Raw genomic sequence first — 27,206 nt, 5'->3', positions numbered from 1 at the left:
GGAAGAACTGATGAGAGGTAAACTGGAGTTTTTATTTTCTTACTGTTTACATTTGTTTAACCAGAGAATCTGAAGTTTATGTGATACTGTATGATCCACTGAATCAGTGTGGAGCTGAAGGAGATCCACACATGTAAACATTGAAACAGCAGAGGATCTGTTCACAGTCAGAACTGTTACAGAGCTCCATCCTGAAATGGGTGTTTGGAGATGAGGGTGAGAGTCACACTGAACATGAACAGAGCAGCAGCTCCAGAAGGTAAATTGAGGCGTGTCTGCTAATTATATGTAAATGAGGTACTCGTGTACAGGCGCTTGTTTCCACCTCTGAAGATTCATCAGTTGAGCTCAAATCAGAGCTTGTCTCTGTTTTCTTACTCCAGTTTCCTGAATCAGATTCAGAGTAGTCTGTCCTTCATTCAGGGCGGTCAGATCTGAGCTCTTCTCTACACAAGTTTGATGAATAAGGACACAATGTGAATGATGTCCAGCACTGTTCTTTACACTGCAGTCCACTCAGGCAGTCTGAGAATGAATGAGCATTGTGAGGTCCTGCCTGTGTGGATCAGAGCTCTTTTAATGATGGACAGACTCTACTGAAGCTCTACCAGCTCCTGTTTGTGGAGGATTAGTAGGTTAGTAGGCAGGTTAGTTAGGGTTCTTGTGAAATGTGTGATGAACCAAGTAGGGCAGTTTTCTCATCATGCCCTGTGAAAATAATAGCTTTGGAGGTCAGTGCTACACTTTCTCTCAAAGGAATATTACACTACTTTATTATAGTAGCCCTTTGGATTATTAGGTTACTGTTTATATTATTAACAGGTGGTCAGTATCTGTACTGGACTACATTTTAAAGTGACCCTCTCAGCCCTGTTAGTCACACTAGTTCATACAGTCTGTTCACTGAACCAGGTTTATGGAGTAAGACTCTGAAATGATTTCTGCATGTTTAAATTGTTTTTTTTTAATCTAAATATTGTATGTAAATATTGTCTTTAATACATTTCACACACACAGTGTGAGAATATGAACAGTAACTAATTCTACAAACAGCTGCTACCTTGAAAACAGATCAACACCTGCTGATTTTCTCTTCATGTGTGCTCGTGTTCATTCTTAATCTTCTCTGTTTACAGAAAGGCAAGAACTGAGAAGAGGTAAAGTGGAGTTTTTATTTTCTTACTGTTTACATTTGTTTAACCAGAGAATCTGAAGTTTATCTGATACTGTATGATCCACTGAATCAGTGTGGAGCTGAAGGAGATCCACACATGTAAACAGTGGAACAGCAGAGGATCTGTTCACAGTCAGAACTGTTACAGAGCTCCATCCTGAAATGGGTGTTTGGAGATGAGGGTGAGAGTCACACTGAACAGGAACAGAGCAGCAGCTCCAGAAGGGCACTGTCTGCTTCAACAAACTGCCTGTGAATGATGTCCAGCACCAGTCCTTACATTCCATATGTCTAATCATTTCAGCCAGACTGATAGCTTATCATTACTTTATAATCAGAGTCACTTTATTTCACCAAGTGTGTTACTTGTACAGGGAGTTTGTCTTGGTGAGTCACAGATGTGTGACATGTGACATACTGAACAGAGCAGACACACAGACTGATAACAAGAATTAAACTAAGAGACAAATAAAATAAAAAAAACAATAAGTAGAAAGAAGAGTAATCTGTCCTTCATTCAGGGCGGTCAGATCTGAGCTCTTCTCTACACAAGTTTGATGAATAAGGACACAATGTGAATGATGTCCAGCACTGTTCTTTACACTGCAGTCCACTCAGGCAGTCTGAGAATGAATGAGCATTGTGAGGTCCTGCCTGTGTGGATCAGAGCTCTTTTAATGATGGACAGACTCTACTGAAGCTCTACCAGCTCCTGTTTGTGGAGGATTAGTAGGTTAGTAGGCAGGTTAGTTGGGGTTCTTGTGAAATGTCATGAACCAAGTAGGACAGTTTTCTCATCATGCCCTTTGAAAATAATAGCTTTTGGAGTAGCCAAATTACTCTCAGAAGTCAAGTCAAGTCAAGTCAAATTTATTTGTATAGTGCTTTTTACAACTGCTGTTGTCACAACGCAGCTTCACAGAAATCCATTTAGGACCAAGTTTCAACATGAAATGTAAATCCTCCAGGTGAGCGAGCCAGTGGTGACAGTGGCAAGGAAAAACTCCCTCAGAGCTGAGGAAGAAACCTTGGGAGGAACCAAGGCTAACAAGGGGGGACCCATCCTTCTCTGGTCAAACTTCCTACAAAATTATTATACTACTAATATTAATAGTAGTAGTAGTAGTAATAGTTAGGAGTCCACTTGAGCGTAGAGTGGGCAGCTAGTCCAAGGCAGGTGGCGGTGACTGGGGCGTGGGCAACTGGTCTGAAGCGGGTAGCCGGAGAGCTCTACAAACAATCATCCAGCAGTGTCCGGCCGGACAGGTGGGCAGTCGTTTTCTCGGAGGAAAAGTAGGGAAATGGAGTTAGTTTAGTTCTGTATGGGCGTATGTATAATAATTTGTAAAACATTTCCAGAGTGTGGCTAATGACTCCAGCAGAACTGACTAGAACAGCTTAACTAAAAGGAGAGAACCAAAAGGGCACACAGACACGGGAGCACCCTGGGACAATTTGGCATCCCTCCGCTCCACCGTCCACAAACCTGAGTGTTCGCATGCGAGTGGCGGCACAACAGCACCAGCGTCTCAGTTTACTATAATTCCCTGCGTCCATGGACCCCTGGACCTGCTGCCTTTATCTAAGGGGAAACATTAACTACCAAAAGCTAAACTAAACAAGTGACTTTTCAGCCTAGATTTGAAGATTGGGACTGAGTCTGAGTCTCGAAGATTTTCTGGAAGATCATTCCAGAGTTTGGGGGCTTTGTAAGAAAAGGCTCTTCCCCCAGATGAAACCTTCTGAATTCTGGGAACTATTACAAAGCCAGCACTCTGTGATCTGAGTAATCGTGGTGGCTTGTGATGGGAAATAAGGTCTTGCAGGTACTCAGGAGCGAGCCCATGTAGGGCTTTATACGTCAATAAGAGAATGTTGTAATCAATACGGAGTTTAACAGGCAGCCAATGAAGTGATAATAGAACTGGACTGATATGATCAAATGTTCTAGTTTTAGTGAGGACCTTGGCTGCAGCATTTTGAACTAGTTGAAGTTCACTTAAATTCCTGCTGGTGCATCCTGATAGTAGTGCGTTTACAATAGTCTAGCCTTGAAGTAATAAAGGCATGTACTAATGTTTCTGCATCGTGCAGCGATAAGGCATTTCTTATTCTGGCGATGTTGCGAAGATGTAAAAAAGCTGTCCTAGTGATGCTGCCTATGTGTTGTTCGAATGATAAATCTGGATCGAGTATTACACCAAGATTTTTTGCTGCTGATCCAGGTATAACTGGAAAGTCAGCAAGATTTAAAGTTAAATCTGATCATTGATTTCTTGCCACTTTTGGACCCAGTGTAACGTTTCAGGCATGGAGGCGGGATGCAATTGCGAGTTTTTATTGAAACTAGAGTCCATGACAAAAACCAAAGCAACAAGCAAACAAGACACAAGGTTACATCCACAATGCAAGACAAAGACTGAACAAACACAGGGGTATAAATACACAGAGGGGAAATGAGACACACCTGGGACTAATGAGGGGCGGAGCAACAGGCAGGTGGAACAGATAACAAGGGGCCAGGACCAGGAGAAGACACAGAGCAACAACAAAAGCATAAGGTACAAGAAAACAAAAGACACATGGCTACAACAGAGGGGAGGAAAGACACTCAGAGGGACAAAAGAAGGAATCCGTGACAGAACCCCCCTCCTAACGCGCAGCTCCCGAGGCGTGAAAAACAAAAGCTATCCAAAGCGGGAGCCGGGTAGGAGGAGGGACCGGGAAAACATATGAACATAAACAGGAAACTATAGAGGGGACAGGACAGGACAGGACAGGACAGGAACCATATACTGAACCAGGCAAGGGACTGGACAAGGGACAACTACCTAACAGACATGAAACTAGACAGAGAAATACACAGGAAACTGGACAGGAGAACAGACAGGAAACTTGCCAAAAGACAGGATAGTAGACTGAGCATGGGAATGGACACGAGGTGAGATAAATGATGAAACACATAAGACAACAGGAGGCAGGACATGAGATGGGACATGAGACTGGACAGGACCACACAGGGACGAGACTGGAAACAAAAGTGGAGATAGAACAGGAGACTGGAGGGAAGTCTGGACAGAGGAACAGATAGTGGGCTGGACAAAAGACTGCGTAGGAGGCAGGAAAGATGGCAGAACAGGCGATGGAGTTAACGTAGACATGGGGACAGGAACAGACATAGTTACTGGGACAGGGACAGAAACATGGACAAGAATGGGTACAATAAGACCAAACACAAAAACAGGAACACTGATTGTGACAGGTACATATATATACACATGGTTAGATGGACAAAAACCAAACCTATGGACTGGAGAGTGGACAGACTTGGGGGAACACACAGAATTAAGAAGTTCATGTAGGTGAAGGAACTGGGTGGTTGACTGGGCAGGGAACTGGAAAGGCGAGGAGAATGATACTTGAACAGGGAGCCAGGGAAATGTTCGAAGAGCAGAACACTGGAAGGTTGGCACTGGACGCTGAAAGGTAGGTATAGGAGGGAGTCGCTGGGAGGCCGTTGGCGGAGCAGGACAGGAAATGAGAAAAAGAGTTGCCCGGGGTGCCAGAGCAGAAACTGGGGCATCCTGGGGTGCAGGAGCAGGAGTGGCCCAGGGAGCAGGAACTGGGACTGGTGACGCTGAGGCCATGGGCAGGTCTGGGGATGTAGAGGCTACCAGCAGGTCAGGGAATTCAGAAGCAACGTCCTCGGAGGCAGGATGGGCCGCAGCGACGTCCTCGGAGGCAGGATGGGCCGCAGCGACGTCCTCGGAGGCAGGATGGGCCGCAGCGACGTCCTCGGAGGCAGGATGGGCCGCAGCGACGTCCTCGGAGGCAGGATGGGCCGCAGCGACGTCCACGGAGGCAGGATGGGCCGCAGCGACGTCCTCGGAGGCAGACGGGCCTGCCGCGACACCCTCGATGTCCTCAATGTCCTCGGAAGCAGGCGGGCCTGCCGCGACGTCCTCGGAGGCAGACGAGCCTGCCGCGACATCCTCGGAGGCAGGCGGGCCTGCCGCGACGTCCATGGCTGCTGGCTGAGCGTAGAGCAATGAAGCTTTTTTCTCCTTACCAGGGAGCAACAACTGACGCCGACAAAGCAGATGGTAACTCTCCTGAAGTCTGACTTCATTCTCCTTAATAAGGTCCTGTAAACTCGCTGGTGACGCTGAGGCCATGGGCAGGTCTGGGGATGTAGAGGCTACCAGCAGGTCAGGGAATTCAGAAGCAACGTCCTCGGAGGCAGGATGGGACACAGCGATGTCCACAGAGACAGGCGGGCCTGCAGCGAAGTCCACGGAGGCAGACGGGACTGCAGGGACGTCCACGGAGGCAGGCGGGACTGCTGCGACGTCCACGGAGGCAGGCGGGAATGCTGCGACGTCCACGGAGGCAGGCGGGAATGCTGCGACGTCCACGGAGGCAGGCGGGCCTGCTGCGACAACCTCAATGTCCTCAATGTCCTCGGAAGCAGGCGGGCATGCAGCGACGTCCTCGGAAGCAGGCGGGCCTGGAGCGACGTCCTCGGAAGCAGGCGGGCCTGCAGCAACGTCCTCGGAGGCAGGCGGCACTGCTGCAACGTTCATGGCTGCTGGCTGAGCGGAGAGCAATGAAGCTTTTTTCTCCGTACCAGGGAGCAACAACTGAAGCCAACAAAGCAGATGGTAACTTCTGAAGTCTGACTTCATTCTCCTTAATAAGGTTCTGTAAACTCGCTGCTTCCATGTGTGGTCTTGCATTCTATAACGTTTGAGGCATGGAGGCGGGATGCAAATGCAAGTTTTTATTGAAACTAGAGTCCATGGCAAAAACCAAACCAACAAGCAAACAAGACACAAGGTTATATCCACAATGCAAGACAAAGACTAAACAAACACAGGGGTATAAATACACAGAGGGGAAATGCGACACACCTGGGACTAATGAGGGGCGGAGCAACAGGCAGGTGGAACAGATAACAAGGGGCCAGGACCAGGGAGAAGACACAGAGCAACAACAAAAGCACAAGGTACAAGAAAACAAAAGACACATGGCTACAACAGAGGGGAGGAAAGACACTCAGAGGGACAAAAGAAGGAATCCGTGACACCCAGAAGGAGAACCTCTGATTTGTTACTGTTTAGAACAATATTACACTACTTTATTATAGTAGCCCGTTGGATTATTAGGTTACTGTTTATATTATTAACAGGTGGTCAGTATCTGTACTGGACTACATTTTAAAGTGACCCTCTCAGCCCTGTTAGTCACACTAGTTCATACAGTCTGTTCACTGAACCAGGTTTATGGAGTAAGACTCTGAAATGATTTCTGCATGTTTATGTTCCTCATTAATAATGTGGAGAAATATTTTTAATTGTTTTTTTTTTTATCAAAATATTGTATGTAAATATTGTCTCTAATACATTTCACACACACAGTGTGAGAATATGAACAGTAACTAATTCTACAAACAGCTGCTACCTTGAAAACAGATCAACACCTGCTGATTTTCTCTTCATGTGTGCTCGTGTTCATTCTTAATTTTCTCTGTTTACAGAAAGGACAGTAAAGGAAGAGCTGATGAGAGGTAAACTAGAGTTTTTATTTTCTTACTGTTTACATTTGTTTAACCAGAGAATCTGAAGTTTATCTGATACTGTATGATCCACTGAATCAGTGTGGAGCTGAAGGAGATCCACACATGTAAACAGTGGAACAGCAGAGGATCTGTTCACAGTCAGAACTGTTACAGAGCTCCATCCTGAAATGGGTGTTTGGAGATGAGGGTGAGAGTCACACTGAACATGAACAGAGGCAGCAGCTCCAGAAGGGCACTGTCTGCTTCAACAAACTGCCTGTGAATGATGTCCAGCACCAGTCCTTACATTCCATATGTCTAATCATTTCAGCCAGACTGATAGCTTATCATTACTTTATAATCAGAGTCACTTTATTTCACCAAGTGTGTTACTTGTACAGGGAGTTTGTCTTGGTGAGTCACAGATGTGTGACATGTGACATACTGAACAGAGCAGACACACAGACTGATAACAAGAATTAAACTAAGAGACAAATAAAATAAACAATAAGTAGAAAGAAGAATAATGAAGAGCTGATGTGAAATGAGCTAAAGAGATGTGTAGATATCTGCTCTCTTCAAACTGACACGTTCTGTTTATTTCATATTTTATTGTTTCCAGTGGTCGTAATTTTAACACTATATAGTTTGGTCAGTAGGGGGAGTTGTGCACTCACTGCTCAGCCTCAAACTCAGCTTACAAGCACAGTCATTGACTCACAGCTGCTGAATGCTGATGTTTTATAGGCTTCCTGCTGAAACATCTGCATGAGTTACGGCATGCTTCATGTAAATGATATGTTTATGAAGGTAAATTGAGGCGTGTCTGCTAATTATATGTAAATGAGGTACTCGTGTACAGGCGCTTGTTTCCACCTCTGAAGATTCTTCAGTTGTGCTCAAATCAGAGCTTGTCTCTGTTTTCTTACTCCAGTTTCCTGAATCAGATTCAGAGTAGTCTGTCCTTCATTCAGGGCGGTCAGATCTGAGCTCTTCTCTACACAAGTTTGATGAATAAGGTCACAATGTGAATGATGTCCAGCACTGTTCTTTACACTGCAGTCCACTCAGGCAGTCTGAGAGTGAATGAGTATTGTGAGGTCCTGCCTGTGTGGATCAGAGCTCTTTTAATGATGGACAGACTCTACTGAAGCTCTACCAGCTCCTGTCTGTGGAGGATTAGTAGGTTAGTAGGCAGGTTAGTTGGGGTTCTTGTGAAATGTGTGATGAACCAAGTAGGGCAGTTTTCTCATCATGCCCTGTGAAAATAATAGCTTTGGAGTCCAGTAGCCAAATTACTCTCAGAACCATATGGTAACACATCAAGGGTCGCTAATCAATCATTAAATATATAATAATCAACTATGAGTTTCCCATTATTCAGTTATTAGTTAACTCTTCTTTAAGCATTAGCTATTACTTAGTACTATTAAATAGTAAGCACTTATCAATTAGTAATTAAGCACACTGTTAGTTGATAAATTAGTTTGTCGTTAGTTTATGTCTTACTTACTCATTATCTGTGTGCTAATTGGTGCTTATTACATTGTTAATTAAATAAGTATTTTTCTTCATATAAAGAAGTAACGTGATAACTTACTAGTGCTTATGTGTTGATCCCTTTAATTATCTGTTACTTAACTTTCCATCACCTCTATATATTCAGTTGCTTCACTTTTCTCACTTTGGTTCATTAAAGATGCTTATGGTCACATCTGACCGTAAGATGAGTGACCACAAATTCACTGACCGTTTTGTTATTCATCACGTTCATCTTGGCATATCTGTACTCATATCTGGTAGGAGTGCATGTATATAAATGCTGGATATGTGGCTAATTAACCAAAACTATTATCAACATAATCTGTAATAGCAAAAATAAAAACAACAATAGAAAATATCAATAATACTAATTTGTGTGCGTGACAGTCCAGTACAAAAGTGGATGTACTGACTTTACATGCACATTGATATAAACAAGTGCTGCAACTATTTCATGTTCCATTTAAAGACACATTACACTGTGCTTTTGTTTCATACTACTGACTCACAAACAAAGCTTCGGTCATACACTGCAATAATACAGCGTTTATTTTAGGGAATTAACTACACTAAACAATCACTCTACTATGTTAACAACACTGAGTGTTTTGTTTTATTTCACATTTAATTTTTTTCCAGTTGTTTTCATTTTAATACTATTAAGTTTGGTCAGCAGGGGAGGAGTGCACTCACTGCTGGACACCAAACTCCACCCACGAGCTCGGCCATTAGCTTTCATGCCAAACACTGCTGTTTTATTGGCTGGCTACTGAAACATATGCATGAATTAGTGTGAGCTTCATGTAAATAATATGTAAATGAGGTGCTGGTCGGCTGGTTTCATGCACTGAAGCTGATTTATTATTTTTGCTCAAATCTCCACTTGTTTCCACATTGTACAAAATTATTATGAATCAGACGCAGAGCAGTTCAGACCTTATAAAAGGCAAAAACGTGTTCTTTTTTACGTAACTTTGATGATTAATGGCCATTAGATCTTTACATTTTGACCATTAATTACTTCTTATATTCTACTTAATCAACCATTCATTGCTTCTTAAATTCCTCTTACTTAACCATTAATTACTGCTTTTGTGTTGTCACTTTACTTGGAGGGACACAAAAGCAGTAATTAATGGTTAAGTAAGAGGAATTTAAGAAGCAATGAATGGTTGATTAAGTGGAATTTAAGAAGTAATTAATGGTCAAAATGTAAAGATCTAATGGCCATGGGCCCTTTTCACAAAGAGTCGCGATTAGAGTCGCGATTAAGCATTAGCAGTGAACTATAATGCTCAAACACTGAGCTACAACAGACATATGTCAGTTTTTGTGCACTATCATGACTAAAGGAAGTGAATGGAAGCACTGATTTAACTGTAAACACAGCTGAAACGCTGTGTGTGGTGAAGCCCTGCTTACTGCTGCTGCAGCTGCTCACATCAAGCAGTGTCTCTGTAGCTGAACAACACGCCAGCGATTTCTGTAATATTTCTGTTTTTAAAGAAATTAAAGTTCTTCTGTGTAGTATGAATTTGGTAGACGTTGTTTAGCTGTAGCTAGGTTAGCTAGCAATGCTAGAAGCCATTTCTAACTGTAGCTGTGTTCCCAAAATAAGGAAGCTAGTTAGCTTTCATCAGCTGCTGCCACCAGCCCGCTAACGTGGAGCAGGTTCTGTGGCACATTTAGCTACAGGATGCAGAGACTTCTGACATCAACACAAACAAACACTTCTACATGTAAACTATATTTTACAGACCTCGTTTACACTGTGTTAGCTTACGGTCGGCTAGCAGGCTACAGTCGCTAATTAGCAGGCCTACCATTAGCAGTTTGAGCTCCAGCTTCGTATGAGCAGCAGACTTTAAAGCTAAGTTAGCCCTAACGCTGGCTGTGTTAGCGATCTGCCAAACAGCATTACTCTTATAGATTCATGGCGATTTTTGAAGCAGCACTTCAGAAAACATCCACCTTTCGCTGCTCAGTAAAAACGAGACTCCGAGCTAACCTAACTTGTATGTTAGCATCGCGGTTCTGCTGTGACGTTTGAAAAAGCTGCTTCATGTTAGCCGGGCTAGTCTGGTTAGCAGTAGCTTCTAACCAGTATAGCTAGTTTAATATAAACAGAGTCTATAACATTCATGCTGCATATAAAAGCTCTTCTTTCTCTTGAAAACTGAAGATTACAGAAATCGCTGGCGTGTTGTACAAAGACACAGAGACGGCCTGATGTGAAGCAGCTGCAGCAGAACTGCAGTAAAAACAACACACAGCGTCTCAGCTCTGTTTACAGTTCAATCAGAGCTTCAGTTCACTTCTTACTCTCACTGTCACAGCCGAGCAGGAACACCACAGTACAGCTGCTGAAGCTCAGAGTCTGATCACTACAGTACAGCTGCTGGAGCTCAGAGTCTGATCACCACAGTACAGCTGCTGGAGCTCAGAGTTTGATCACTACAGTACAGCTGCTGGAGCTCAGAGTCTGATCACTACAGTACAGCTGCTGGAGCTCAGAGTTTGATCACTACAGTACAGCTGCTGGAGCTCAGAGTCTGATCACTACAGTACAGCTGCTGGAGCTCAGAGTCTGATAACCACAGTACAGCTGCTGGAGCTCAGAGTCTGATCACTACAGTACAGCTGCTGGAGCTCAGAGTCTGATCACCACAGTACAGCTGCTGGAGCTCAGAGTTTGATCACTATAGTTCACTACTAAACATTCTGACATCGCGTCTGCAGTAGTTAACTAACTTATATAGAGAGGAAGTGAGTTTTACCCTGCTAACGATTAAACCGGAAGTAGTCACGAATCTTGTGAAAATGGCCATTAATCATCAAAGTTACGTAAAAAAGAACACGTTTTTGCCTTTTATAAGGTTTGAACTGCTCTGCGTCTGATTCATGATAACTTTGTATGATGTGGAAACAAGTGGAGATTTGAGCATAAATGATAAATCAGCTTCAGTGCATGAAACCAGCCTACCAGCACCTCATTTACATATCATTTACATGAAGCACACCCTAATTCATGCAGATGTTTCAGTAGCCAGCCAATAAAACAGCAGTGTTTGGCATGAAAGCTAATGGCCGAGCTCGTGGGTGGAGTTTGGTGTCCAGCAGTGAGTGCACTCCTCCCCTGCTGACCAAACTTAATAGTATTAAAATGAAAACAACTGGAAAAAAATTAAATGTGAAATAAAACAAAACACTCAGTGTTGTTAACATAGTAGAGTGATTGTTTAGTGTAGTTAATTCCCTAAAATAAACGCTGTATTATTGCAGTGTATGACCGAAGCTGTGTTTGTGAGTCAGTAGTATGAAACAAAAGCACAGTGTAATGTGTCTTTAAATGGAACATGAAATAGTTACAGCACTTGTTTATATCAATGTGCATGTAAAGTCAGTACATCCACTTTTGTACTGGACTGTCACGCACACAAATTAGTATTATTGATATTTTCTATTGTTGTTTTTATTTTTGCTATTACAGATTATGTTGATAATAGTTTTGGTTAATTAGCCACATATCCAGCATTTATGCCCAAATTTACATGCACTCCTACCAGATATGAGTACAGATATGCCAAGATGAACGTGATGAATAACAAAACGGTCAGTGAATTTGTGGTCACTCATCTTACGGTCAGATGTGACCATAAGCATCTTTAATGAACAAGAACCAAAGTGAGAAAAGTGAAGCAACTGAATATATAGAGGTGATGGAAAGTTAAGTAACAGATAATTAGCGGGATTAACACATAAGTACTAGTAAGTTATTACATTACTTCTTTATATGAAGAAAAATACTTATTAGTTAATTAACAATGTAATAAGCAGCAATTAGCACACAGATAATGAGTAAGTAAGACATAAACTAACGACAAACTAACTTATGACCTAACAGTGTACTTAATTACTAGTTGATAAGTGCTTAATCAATTACTAAGTAATAGCTAATGCTTAATGAAGAGTTAACTAATAACTAAATAATGGGAAATGAATAGTTGATTATTATGTAAATAATGATTGATTAGCGACCCTTAATGTAAAGTGTTACCAACAATATTCCACTACTTTATTATAGTAGCCCTTTGGATTATTAGGATACTGTTTATATTATTAACAGGTGGTCAGTATCTGTACTGGACTACATTTTAAAGTGACCCTCTCAGCCCTGTTAGTCACACTAGTTCATACAGTCTGTTCACTGAACCAGGTTAATGGAGTAAGACTCTGAAATGATTTCTGCATGTTTATGTTCCTCATTAATAATGTGGAGAAATATTTTTAAATTGTTTTTTTTTCATCTAAATATTGTATGTAAATATTTTCTTTAATACATTTCACACACACAGTGTGAGAATATGAACAGTAACTAATTCTACAAACAGCTGCTACCTTGAAAACAGATCAACACCTGATTTTCTCTTCATGTGTGCTCGTGTTCATTCTTAATCTTCTCTGTTTACAGCAGTGGAAGAACTGATAAGAGGTAAAGTGGAGTTTTTATTTTCTTACTGTTTACATTTGTTTAACCAGAGAATCTGAAGTTTATCTGATACTGTATGATCCACTGAATCAGTGTGGAGCTGAAGGAGATCCACACATGTAAACAGTGGAACAGCAGAGGATCTGTTCACAGTCAGAACTGTTACAGAGCTCCATCCTGAAATGGGTGTTTGGAGATGAGGGTGAGAGTCACACTGAACATGAACAGAGCAGCAGCTCCAGAAGGGCACTGTCTGCTTCAACAAACTGCCTGTGAATGATGTCCAGCACCAGTCCTTACATTCCATATCTCTAATCATTTCAGCCAGACTGATAGCTTATCATTACTTTATAATCAGAGTCCCTTTATTTCACCAAGTGTGTTACTTGTACAGGGAGTTTGTCTTGGTGAGTCACAGATGTGTGACATGTGACATACTGAACAGAGCAGACACACAGACTGATAACAAGAATTAAATTAAGAGACAAATAAAATAAAAAACAATAAGTAGAAAGAAGAATAATAAAGAGCTGATGTGAAATGAGCTAAAGAGATGTGTGGATATCTGCTCTCTTCAAACTGACACGTTTTTGTTTATTTCATATTTTATTGTTTACAGTGGTCGTAATTTTAACACTATAAAGTTTGGTCAGTAGGGGAAGCTGTGCACTCACTGCTCAGCCTCAAACTCAGCTTACAAGCACAGTCATTGACTCACAGCTGCTGAATGCTGATGTTTTATAGGCTTCCTGCTGAAACATCTGCATGAGTTATGGCGTGCTTCATGTAAATGATATGTTTATGAAGGTAAATTGAGGCGTGTCTGCTAATTATATGTAAATGAGGTACTCGTGTACAGGCGCTTGTTTCCACCTCTGAAGATTCATCAGTTGAGCTCAAATCAGAGCTTGTCTCTGTTTTCTTACTCCAGTTTCCTGAATCAGATTCAGAGTAGTCTGTCCTTCATTCAGGGCGGTCAGATCTGAGCTCTTCTCTACACAAGTTTGATGAATAAGGACACAATGTGAATGATGTCCAGCACTGTTCTTTACACTGCAGTCCACTCAGGCAGTCTGAGAATGAATGAGCATTGTGAGGTCCTGCCTGTGTGGATCAGAGCTCTTTTAATGATGGACAGACTCTACTGAAGCTCTACCAACTCCTGTCTGTGGGGAATTAGTAGGTTAATAGGCAGGTTAGTTAGGGTTCTTGTGAAATGTGTGATGAACCAAGTAGGGCAGTTTTCTCATCATGCCCTGTGAAAATAATAGCTTTGGAGTCCAGTAGCCAAATTAGTCTCAGAACAATATTACACTACTTTATTATAGTAGCCCTTTGGATTATTAGGATACTGTTTATAGTATTAACAGGTGGTCAGTATCTGTACTGGACTACATTTTAAAGTGACCCTCTCAGCCCTGTTAGTCACACTAGTTCATACAGTCTGTTCACTGAACCAGGTTTATGGAGTAAGACTCTGAAATGATTTCTGCACGTTTATGTTCCTCATTAATAATGTGGAGAAATATTTTTAAATTGTTTTTTTTATCTAAATATTGTATGTAAATATTGTCTTTAATACATTTCACACACACAGTGTGAGAATATGAACAGTAACTAATTCTACAAACAGCTGCTACCTTGTAAACAGATCAACACCTGCTGATTTTCTCTTCATGTGTGCTCGTGTTCATTCTTAATCTTCTCTGTTTACAGAAAGGACAGTAAAGGAAGAACTGATGAGAGGTAAACTAGAGTTTTTATTTTCTTACTGTTTACTTTGTTTAACCAGAGAATCTGAAGTTTATCTGATACTGTATGATCCACTGAATCAGTGTGGAGCTGAAGGAGATCCACACATGTAAACAGTGAAACAGCAGAGGATCTGTTCACAGTCAGAACTGTTACAGAGCTCCATCCTGAAATGGGTGTTTGGAGATGAGGGTGAGAGTCACACTGAACATGAACAGAGGCAGCAGCTCCAGAAGGGCACTGTCTGCTTCAACAAACTGCCTGTGAATGATGTCCAGCACCAGTCCTTACATTCCATATGTCTAATCATTTCAGCCAGACTGATAGCTTATCATTACTTTATAATCAGAGTCACTTTATTTCACCAAGTGTGTTACTTGTACAGGGAGTTTGTCTTGGTGAGTCACAGATGTGTGACATGTGACATACTGAACAGAGCAGACACACAGACTGATAACAAGTATTAAATTAAGAGACAAATAAAATAAACAATAAGTAGAAAGAAGAATAATAAAGAGCTGATGTGAAATGAGCTAAAGAGATGTGTGGATATCTGCTCTCTTCAAACTGACATGTTCTGTTTATTCATATTTTATTGTTTCCATTGGTTGTAATTAACACTATAAAGTTTGGTCAGTAGGGGGAGCTGTGCACTCACTGCTCAGCCTCAAACTGCTTACAAGCACAGCCATTGTCTCACAGCTGCTGAATGCTGATGTTTTATAGGCTTCCTGCTGAAACATCTGCATGAGTTACGGCGTGCTTCATGTAAATGATATGTTTATGAAGGTAAATTGAGGCGTGTCTGCTAATTATATGTAAATGAGGTACTCGTGTACAGGCGCTTGTTTCCACCTCTGAAGATTCATCAGTTGAGCTCAAATCAGAGCTTGTCTCTGTTTTCTTACTCCAGTTTCCTGAATCAGATGCAGAGTAGTCTGTCCTTCATTCAGGGCAGTCAGATCTGAGCTCTTCTCTACACAAGTTTGATGAATAAGGACACAATGTGAATGATGTCCAGCACTGTTCTTTACACTGCAGTCCACTCAGGCAGTCTGAGAATGAATGAGCATTGTGAGGTCCTGCCTGTGTGGATCAGAGCTCTTTTAATGATGGACAGACTCTACTGAAGCTCTACCAGCTCCTGTTTGTGGAGAATTGATAGGTTAGTAGGCAGGTTAGTTGGGGTTCTTGTGAAATGTGTGATGAAACAAGTAGGGCAGTTTTCTCATCATGCCCTTTGAAAATAATAGCTTTTGGAGTAGCCAAATTACTCTCAGAAGTCAAGTCAAGTCAAATTTATTTGTATAGTGCTTTTTTACAACTGCTGTTGTCACAACGCAGCTTCACAGAAATCCATTTAGGACCAAGTTTCAACATGAAATGTAAATCCTCCAGGTGAGCGAGCCAGGGGCGACAGTGGCAAGGAAAAACTCCCTCAGAGCTGAGGAAGAAACCTTGGGAGGAACCAAGGCTCACAAGGGGGGACGCATCCTCCTCTGGTCAAACTTCCTACAAAATTATTATACTACTAATATTAATAGTAGTAGTAGTAGTAATAGTTAGGAGTCCACTTCAGTGTAGAGTGGGCAGCCAGTCCAAGGCAGGTGGTGGTGACTGGGGCGTGGGCAACTGGTCTGAAGCGGGTAGCCGGAGAGCTCTACAAACAATCATCCAGCAGTGTCCGGCCGGACAGGTGGGCAGTCGTTTTCTCGGAGGAAAGGTAGGGAAATGGAGTTAGTTTAGTTCTGTATGGGCGTATGTATAATAATTTGTAAAACATTTCCAGAGTGTGGCTAACGACTCCGGCAGATCTGACTAGAACAGCTTAACTAAAAGGAGAGAACCAAAAGGGCACACAGACACGGGAGCACCCTGGGACAATTTGGCATCCCTCCGCTCCACCGTCCACAAACCTGAGTGTTCGCGTGCGAGTGGCGGCACAACAGCACCAGCGTCTCAGTTTACTATAATTCCCTGTGTCCATGGACCCCTGGACCTGCTGCCTTTATCCAAGGGGAAACATTAACTACCAATAGCTAGACTAAACAAGTGACTTTTCAGCCTAGATTTGAAGATTGCGACTGAGTCTGAGTCCCGAACATTTTCTGGAAGATCATTCCAGAGTTTGGGGGCTTTATAAGAAAAGGCTCTTCCCCCAGATGAAGCCTTCTGAATTCTGGGAACTATTACAAAGCCAGCACTCTGTGATCTGAGTAATCGTGGTGGCTTGTAATGGGAAATAAGGTCTTGCAGGTACTCAGGAGCGAGCCCATGTAGGGCTTTATACGTCAATAAGAGAATTTTGTAATCAATACGGAGTTTAACAGGCAGCCAATGAAGTGATGATAGAACTGGACTGATATGATCAAATGTTCTAGTTTTAGTGAGAACCCTGGCTGCAGCATTTTGAACTAGTTGAAGTTCACTTAAATTCCTGCTGGTGCATCCTGATAGTAGTGCGTTTACAGTAGTCTAGCCTTGAAGTAATAAAGGCATGTACTAATGTTTCTGCATCGTGCAGCGATAAGGCATTTCTTATTCTGGCGATGTTGCGAAGATGTAAAAAAGCTGTCCTAGTGATGCTGCCTATGTGTTGTTCGAATGATAAATCTGGATCGAGTATTACACCAAGATTTTTTGCTGCTGATCCAGGTATAACTGGAAAGTCAGCAAGATTTAAAGTTAAATCTGATCATTGATTTCTTGCCACTTTTGGACCCAGAAGGACAACCTCTGTTTTGTTACTGTTTAGAACAATATTCCACTACTTTATTATAGTAGCCCCTTGGATTATTAGGATACTGTTTATATTATTAACAGGTGGTCAGTATCTGTACTGGACTACATTTTAAAGTGACCCTCTCAGCCCTGTTAGTCACACTAGTTCATACAGTCTGTTCACTGAACCAGGTTAATGGAGTAAGACTCTGAAATGATTTCTGCATGTTTATGTTCCTCATTAATAATGTGGAGAAATATTTTTAAATTGTTTTTTTTTTTTGGAAATCTAAATGTTGTATGTAAATATTTTCTTTAATACATTTCACACACACAGTGTGAGAATATGAACAGTAACTAATTCTACAAACAGCTGCTACCTTGAAAACAGATCAACACCTGCTGATTTTCTCTTCATGTGTGCTCGTGTTCATTCTTAATCTTCTCTGTTTACAGAAAGGACAGTAAAGGAAGAACTGATGAGAGGTAAACTAGAGTTTTTATTTTCTTACTGTTTACATTTGTTTAACCAGAGAATCTGAAGTTTATCTGATACTGTATGATCCACTGAATCAGTGTAGAGCTGAAGGAGATCCACACATGTAAACAGTGAAACAGCAGAGGATCTGTTCACAGTCAGAACTGTTACAGAGCTCCATCCTGAAATGGGTGTTTGGAGATGAGGGTGAGAGTCACACTGAACATGAACAGAGCAGCAGCTCCAGAAGGGCACTGTCTGCTTCAACAAACTGCCTGTGAATGATGTCCAGCACCAGTCCTTACATTCCATATCTCTAATCATTTCAGCCAGACTGATAGCTTATCATTACTTTATAATCAGAGTCACTTTATTTCACCAAGTGTGTTACTTGTACAGGGAGTTTGTCTTGGTGAGTCACAGATGTGTGACATGTGACATACTGAACAGAGCAGACACACAGACTGATAACAAGAATTAAACTAAGAGACAAATAAAATAAAAAGCAATAAGTAGAAAGAAGAATAATAAAGAGCTGATGTGAAATGAGCTAAAGAGGTGTGTGGATATCTGCTCTCTTCAAACTGACATGTTCTGTTTATTCATATTTTTTTGTTTCCATTGGTCGTAATTAACACTATAAAGTTTGGTCAGTAGGGGGAGCTGTGCACTCACTGCTCAGCCTCAAACTGCTTACAAGCACAGTCATTGACTCACAGCTGCTGAATGCTGATGTTTTATAGGCTTCCTGCTGAAACATCTGCATGAGTTACGTCGTGCTTCATGTAAATGATATGTTTATGAAGGTAAATTGAGGCGTGTCTGCTAATTATATGTAAATGAGGTACTCGTGTACAGGCGCTTGTTTCCACATCTGAAGATTCTTCAGTTGTGCTCAAATCAGAGCTTGTCTCTGTTTTCTTACTCCAGTTTCCTGAATCAGATTCAGAGTAGTCTGTCCTTCATTCAGGGCGGTCAGATCTGAGCTCTTCTCTACACAAGTTCGATGAATAAGGACACAATGTGAATGATGTCCAGCACTGTTCTTTACACTGCAGTCCACTCAGGCAGTCTGGGAAGGAATTTGCATTGTGAGGTCCTGCCTGTGTGGATCAGAGCTCTTTTAATGATGGACAGACTCTACTGAAGCTCTACCAGCTCCTGTCTGTGGAGAATTAGTAGGTTAGTAGGCAGGTTAGTTAGGGTTCTTGTGAAATGTGTGATGAACCAAGTAGGACAGTTTTCTCATCATGCCCTGTGAAAATAATAGCTTTGGAGTCCAGTAGCCAAATTACTCTCAGAACAATATGGTAACACTTTACATTAAGGGTCGCTAATCAATCATTAAATATATAATAATCAACTATGAGTTTCCCATTATTTAGTTATTAGTTAACTCTTCTTTAGGCATTTGCTATTACTTAGTACTATTAAATAGTAAGCACTTATCAATTAGTAATTAAGCACACTGTTAGTTGATAAATTAGTTTGTCGTTAGTTTGTCTTACTTACTCATTATCTGTGTGCTAATTGCTGCTTATTACATTGTTAATTAACTAATAAGTATTTTTCTTCATATAAAGAAGTAATGTAATAACTTACTAGTACTTATGTGTTAATCCCTTTAATTATCTGTTACTTAACTTTCCATCACCTCTATATATTCAGTTGCTTCACTTTTCTCACTTTGGTTCATTAAAGATGCTTATGGTCACATCTGACTGTAAGATGAGTGCACACAAATTCACTGACCGTTTTGTTATTCATCACGTTCATCTTGGCATATCTGTACTCATATCTGGTAGGAGTGCATGTATATAAATGCATGTATATAAATGCTGGATATGTGGCTAATTAACCAAAACTATTATCAACATAATCTGTAATAGCAAAAATAAAAACAACAATAGAAAATATCAATAATACTAATTTGTGTGCGTGACAGTCCAGTACAAAAGTGGATGTACTGACTTTACATGCACATTGATATAAACAAGTGCTGTAACTATTTCATGTTCCATTTAAAGACACATTACACTGTGCTTTTGTTTCATACTACTGACTCACAAACACAGCTTCGGTCATACACTGCAATAATACAGCGTTTATTTTAGGGAATTAACTACACTAAACAATCACTCTACTATGTTAACAACACTGAGTGTTTTGTTTTATTTCACATTTAATTTTTTTCCAGTTGTTTTCATTTTAATACTATTAAGTTTGGTCAGCAGGGGAGGAGTGCACTCACTGCTGGACACCAAACTCCACCCACGAGCTCGGCCATTAGCTTTCATGCCAAACACTGCTGTTTTATTGGCTGGCTACTGAAACATCTGCATGAATTAGGGTGTGCTTCATGTAAATGATATGTAAATGAGGTGCTGGTCGGCTGGTTTCATGCACTGAAGCTGATTTATCATTTATGCTCAAATCTCCACTTGTTTCCACATTGTACAAAATTATTATAAATCAGACGCAGAGCAGTTCAGACCTTATAAAAGGCAAAAACGTGTTCTTTTTTACGTAACTTTGATGATTAATGGCCATTAGATCTTTACATTTTGACCATTAATTACTTCTTATATTCTACTTAATCAACCATTCATAGCTTCTTAAATTCCTCTTACTTAACCATTAATTACTGCTTTTGTGTCCCTCCAAGTAAAGTGACAACACAAAAGCAGTAATTAATGGTTAAGTAAGAGGAATTTAAGAAGCAATTAATGGTCAAAATGTAAAGATCTAATGATCATGGGCCCTTTTCACAAAGAGTCGTGATGACGTCCGGATTAAGCATTAGCAGTGAACTATAATGCTCCAATACTGAGCTACAACAGACATATGTTAGTGTTCGTGCACTATCATGACTAAAGGAAGTGAATGGAAGCCCTGATTTAACTGTAAACACAGCTGAAATGCTGTGTGGAGGAGCCCTGCTTACTGCTGCTGCAGCTGCTCACATCAAGCTGTGTCTCTGTAGCTGAACAACACGCCAGCGATTTCTGTAATATTTCTGTTTTTAAAGAAATTAAAGTTCTTCTGTGTCGTATGAATTTGGTAGACGTTGTTTAGCTGTAGCTGGGTTAGCGAGCAATGCTAGAAGCCATTTCTAACTGTAGCTGTGTTCCCAAAATAAGGAAGCTAGTTAGCTTTCATCAGCTGCTGCCACCAGCCGGCTAACGTGGAGCAGGTTCTGTGACACATTGAGCTACAGGATGCAGAGACTTCTGACATCAACACAAACAAACACTTCTACATGTAAAGTCTGTTTTACAGACCTCGTTTACACTGTATTAGCTTACGGTCGGCTAGCAGGCTACAGTCGCTAATTAGCAGGCCTACCATTAGCAGTTTGAGCTCCAGCTTCATGAGCAGCAGACTTTAAAGCTAAGTTAGCCCTAACGCTGGCTGTGTTAGCGATCTGCCAAACAGCATTACTCTTATAGATTCATGGCGATTTTTGAAGCAGCACTTCAGAAAACATCCACCTTTCACTGCTCAGTAAAAACGAGACTCCGAGCTAACCTAACTTGCATGTTAGCATCGCGGTTCTGCTGTGACGTTTGAAAAAGCTGCTTCATGTTAGCCGGGCTAGTCTGGCTAGCAGTAGCTTCTAACCAGTATAGCTAGTTTAATATAAACAGAGTCTATAACATTCATGCTGCATATAAAAGCTCTTCTTTCTCTTGAAAACTGAAGATTACAGAAATCGCTGGCGTGTTGTACAAAGACACAGAGACGGCCTGATGTGAAGCAGCTGCAGCAGAACTGCAGTAAAAACAACACACAGCGTCTCAGCTCTGTTTACAGTTCAATCAGAGCTTCAGTTCACTTCTTACTCTCACTGTCACAGCCGAGCAGGAACACCACAGTATAGCTGCTGGAGCTCAGAGTCTGATCACTACAGTTCAGCTGCTGGAGCTCAGAGTCTGATCGCCACAGTACAGCTGCTGGAGCTCAGAGTCTGATCGCTACAGTACAGCTGCTGGAGCTCAGAGTCTGATCGCTACAGTACAGCTGCTGGAGCTCAGAGTCTGAGCGCTACAGTACAGCTGCTGGAGCTCAGAGTCTGATCGCTACAGTACAGCTGCTGGAGCTCAGAGTCTGATCGCTACAGTACAGCTGCTGGAGCTCAGAGTCTGAGCGCTACAGTACAGATGCTGGAGCTCAGAGTCTGAGCGCTACAGTACAGCTGCTGGAGCTCAGAGTCTGATCACTACAGTACAGCTGCTGGAGCTCAGAGTCTGATCACTACAGTACAGCTGCTGGAGCTCAGAGTTTGATCACTATAGTTCACTACTAAACACTCTGACATCGCGTCTGCAGTAGTTAACTAACCTATATGGAGAGGAAGTGAGTTTTACCCTGCTAATGATTAAACCGGAAGTAGTCACGAATCTTGTGAAAATGGCCATTAATCATCAAAGTTACGTAAAAAAGAACACGTTTTTGCCTTTTATAAGGTTTGAACTGCTCTGCGTCTGATTCATAATAACTTTGTACGATGTGGAAACAAGTGGAGATTTGAGCATAAATGATAAATCAGCTTCAGTGCATGAAACCAGCCGACCAGCACCTCATTTACATATCATTTACATGAAGCACACCCTAATTCATGCAGATGTTTCAGTAGCCAGCCAATAAAACAGCAGTGTTTGGCATGAAAGCTAATGGCCGAGCTCGTGGGTGGAGTTTGATGTCCAGCAGTGAGTGCACTCCTCCCCTGCTGACCAAACTTAATAGTATTAAAATGAAAACAACTGGAAAAAAATTAAATGTGAAATAAAACTGAACACTCAGTGTTGTTAACATAGTAGAGTGATTGTTTAGTGTAGTTAATTCCCTAAAATAAACGCTGTATTATTGCAGTGTATGACCGAAGCTTTGTTTGTGAGTCAGTAGTATGAAACAAAAGCACAGTGTAATGTGTCTTTAAATGGAACATGAAATAGTTGCAGCACTTGTTTATATCAATATTTCAATGTGCATGTAAAGTCAGTACATCCACTTTTGTACTGGACTGTCACGCACACAAATTAGTATTATTGATATTTTCTATTGTTGTTTTTATTTTTGCTATTACAGATTATGTTGATAATAGTTTTGGTTAATTAGCCACATATCCAGCATTTATGCCCAAATTTACATGCACTCCTACCAGATATGAGTACAGATATGCCAAGATGAACGTGATGAATAACAAAACGGTCAGTGAATTTGTGTGCACTCATCTTACAGTCAGATGTGACCATAAGCATCTTTAATGAACAAGAACCAAAGTGAGAAAAGTGAAGCAACTGAATATATAGAGGTGATGGAAAGTTAAGTAACAGATAATTAGCGGGATTAACACATAAGTACTAGTAAGTTATTACATTACTTCTTTATATGAAGAAAAATACTTATTAGTTAATTAACAATGTAATAAGCAGCAATTAGCACACAGATAATGAGTAAGTAAGACATAAACTAACGACAAACTAACTTATGACCTAACAGTGTACTTAATTACTAGTTGATAAGTGCTTAATCAATTACTAAGTAATAGCTAATGCTTAATGAAGAGTTAACTAATAACTAAATAATGGGAAATGAATAGTTGATTATTATGTAAATAATGATTGATTAGCGACCCTTAATGTAAAGTGTTACCAACAATATTCCACTACTTTATTATAGTAGCCCTTTGGATTATTAGGATACTGTTTATATTATTAACAGGTGGTCAGTATCTGTACTGGACTACATTTTAAAGTGACCCTCTCAGCCCTGTTAGTCACACTAGTTCATACAGTCTGTTCACTGAACCAGGTTAATGGAGTAAGACTCTGAAATGATTTCTGCATGTTTATGTTCCTCATTAATAATGTGGAGAAATATTTTTAATTGTTTTTTTTTATCTAAATATTGTATGTAAATATTGTCTTTAATACATTTCACACACACAGTGTGAGAATATGAACAGTAACTAATTCTACAAAACAGCTGCTACCTTGAAAACAGATCAACACCTGATTTTCTCTTCATGTGTGCTCGTGTTCATTCTTAATCTTCTCTGTTTACAGCAGTGGAAGAACTGAACACAGGTAAACTAGAGTTTTTATTTTCTTACTGTTTACATTTGTTTAACCAGAGAATCTGAAGTTTATCTGATACTGTATGATCCACTGAATCAGTGTAGAGCTGAAGGAGATCCACACATGTAAACAGTGAAACAGCAGAGGATCTGTTCACAGTCAGAACTGTTACAGAGCTCCATCCTGAAACGGGTGTTTGGAGATGAGGGTGAGAGTCACACTGAACATGAACAGAGCAGCAGCTCCAGAAGGGCACTGTCTGCTTCAACAAACTGCCTGTGAATGATGTCCAGCACCAGTCCTTACATTCCATATGTCTAATCATTTCAGCCAGACTGATAGCTTATCATTACTTTATAATCAGAGTCACTTTATTTCAGTGTGTTACTTGTACAGGGAGTTTGTCTTGGTGAGTCACAGATGTGTGACATGTGACATACTGAACAGAGCAGACACACAGACTGATAACAAGTATTAAACTAAGAGACAAATAAAATAAAAAGCAATAAGTAGAAAGAAGAATAATAAAGAGCTGATGTGAAATGAGCTAAAGAGATGTGTGGATATCTGCTCTCTTCAAACTGACATGTTCTGTTTATTTCATATATAATTGTTTCCAGTGGTCGTAATTTTAACACTATAAAGTTTGGTCAGTAGGGGGAGCTGTGAACTCACTGCTCAGCCTCAAACTGCTTACAAGCACAGTCATTGACTCACAGCTGCTGAATGCTGATGTTTTATAGGCTTCCTGCTGAAACATCTGCATGAGTTACGGCGTGCTTCATGTAAATGATATGTTTATGAAGGTAAATTGAGGCGTGTCTGCTAATTATATGTAAATGAGGTACTCGTGTACAGGCGCTTGTTTCCACCTCTGAAGATTCTTCAGTTGAGCTCAAATCAGAGCTTGTCTCTGTTTTCTTACTCCAGTTTCCTGAATCAGATTCAGAGTAGTCTGTCCTTCATTCAGGGCGGTCAGATCTGAGCTCTTCTCTACACAAGTTTGATGAATAAGGACACAATGTGCATGATGTCCAGCACTGTTCTTTACACTGCAGTCCACTCAGGCAGTCTGAGAGTGAATGAGCATTGTGAGGTCCTGCCTGTGTGGATCAGAGCTCTTTTAATGATGGACAGACTCTACTGAAGCTCTACCAGCTCCTGTCTGTGGAGGATTAGTAGGTTAGTAGGCAGGTTAGTTGGGGTTCTTGTGAAATGTGTGATGAACCAAGTAGGGCAGTTTTCTCATCATGCCCTGTGAAAATAATAGCTTTGGAGTCCAGTAGCCAAATTAGTCTCAGAACAATATTACACTACTTTATTATAGTAGCCCTTTGGATTATTAGGATACTGTTTATATTATTAACAGGTGGTCAGTATCTGTACTGGACTACATTTTAAAGTGACCCTCTCAGCCCTGTTAGTCACACTAGTTCATACAGTCTGTTCACTGAACCAGGTTAATGGAGTAAGACTCTGAAATGATTTCTGCATGTTTATGTTCCTCATTAATAATGTGGAGGAATATTTTTAAATTGTTTTTTTTTAATCTAAATATTGTATGTAAATATTGTCTTTAATACATTTCACACACGCAGTGTGAGAATATGAACAGTAACTAATTCTACAAACAGCTGCTACCTTGAAAACAGATCAACACCTGCTGATTTTCTCTTCATGTGTGCTCGTGTTCATTCTTAATCTTCTCTGTTTACAGAAAACGAAGAACTGTAAGGAGGTAAACTGGAGTTTTTTTTATTTTCTTACTGTTTACATTTGTTTAACCAGAGAATCTGAAGTTTATCTGATACTGTATGATCCACTGAATCAGTGTAGAACTGAAGGAGATCCACTCATGTAAACAGTGAAACAGCAGAGGATCTGTTCACAGTCAGAACTGTTACAGAGCTCCATCCTGAAATGGGTGTTTGGAGATGAGGGTGAGAGTCACACTGAACATGAACAGAGGCAGAGGCATTTTAATAAATCAGTGTTGAACGGGAGGGCAGACACAGTGTGGAGAGGAAAACTTGGGCTGGGGATAGACAAGCGACCGGTCTGGAGGGTGTTGTACAAACCCCCTCTAACAAAGGGATCTGGTGATCTCCAGTGGAGAATTTTACACGGGGCTGTAGCTGTGAACTCGTTTGTGTCTGTTATTAACCCACATGTCGATGATAAATGTGTGTTTTGTGGTTTTAGAGAGACTGTTTTTCACTGCTTTTTAGAACGTGTGAGACTTAAACCGCTCTTTGATACACTGGGTTTCTTGTTTATGATGTGTGGTGAATTTTTTACATCACATGTTTTCTTTTTGGGGGCTGGTTACAACAGAAAAGACAGAACGAAATGGCAACTACTTAATTTTGCTGTTGGTCAGGCTAAGCTCGCTGTTTATAATTCAAGAAGGAACAAAGTGGAGAACAGACCTGGTCATGAGGTTTTGCCTTTGTTTCTTGCTCTAGTGAAATCCAGGATTGTTTTTGAGTTTAAATTTTATAAAACTATGAATAACCTGGAAGTGTTCAACTCTGAATGGTGCTATAATAACGTGTTTTGCACTGTGGTGGAGGGAGAGTTGGTCCTTGCCAGTCCTTGGGGCTGATATTGTTTGGTGGCCGTCGCATTATGTGTGAAGTGTTTATAATCATGATTTGAAGTGACTGAATAAAAGTCTCTGTTAAAAATAAAAAAAAAATCTCTCTCTCTCTCTCTCTCTCTCTCTCTCTCTCAGTGCAGTAATAAGATTACATTAAGTTTTGGTAACACAAACAGAAATAAGAGAAAGATAATAATCCAGATTACAGTAGACCACTAGAAATGAAGTTATTCACAGGATTAATAATCAATAAGGGAAAAGGAAAATAAGAGTCAACACATTTCAGAATGTTATTATTGTTATTTTAGAATATTATTCGATGTTATTTAATCCTTCTGTGAAAGAAGGATAGACTCCTTCTAATCTTAGTTTTAATCTTCATTAATCATTTGTTAATATTAAAATGTTATGTATTTTATTACAGACTCTCAGCCATTGGCCTTTGATGTATGAATAGATATATATTACTTCTCTAAATCTGTTTTTTATCTTCATCATCCCATCAGGGACATATCATTAGGAGAAGTCAGAAGAGAAGCAGTGTGATGACTTGTCGGTGGCGATGGGTTTGCTGAATTAAAGAGGCCTACAGGACTCGTAGAAGAATATAACAGATGTCTGAACTCTTTAAATATTTTTAATTATTTTTACTGTCTGAAATGTTTTTAAGGCTGTTTTTCTATTTGAACCTTTTCAGTGTTTTATGTCGACTCAGATCTCTGAGTCATGGTTTTCACTTTATATGTGAAAACATGAAGCTCAGAATCTCAGACTCTGTCTCACACACACACCGACACACACACACACACACACA

General features: G+C 40.6%; 1 long non-coding RNA gene across 2 annotated transcripts; it reads left to right on the top strand.

Moving 5' to 3' along the window:
• On the top strand, window positions 1–27,206 carry LOC118801060. 2 transcript variants are annotated; one of them, XR_005006442.1, is made up of 8 exons: window positions 1–17; window positions 6,711–6,740; window positions 12,745–12,765; window positions 14,479–14,508; window positions 17,692–17,721; window positions 23,782–23,802; window positions 25,511–25,531; window positions 26,899–27,206. It is a non-coding gene; the product is annotated as an uncharacterized LOC118801060 (long non-coding RNA). The 2 variants fall into 2 exon arrangements; XR_005006441.1 differs by lacking the exon at window positions 1–17 and adding an exon at window positions 105–1,157.

The sequence above is a fragment of the Colossoma macropomum genome, unplaced genomic scaffold (assembly GCF_904425465.1).
Source record: "Colossoma macropomum unplaced genomic scaffold, Colossoma_macropomum, whole genome shotgun sequence".
In the NCBI taxonomy this organism is placed as follows: Eukaryota; Metazoa; Chordata; class Actinopteri; order Characiformes; family Serrasalmidae; genus Colossoma; species Colossoma macropomum.
The sequence above is the reverse complement of the archived record's forward strand: the minus strand, read 5'-3'. Positions and strand labels throughout refer to the sequence as shown.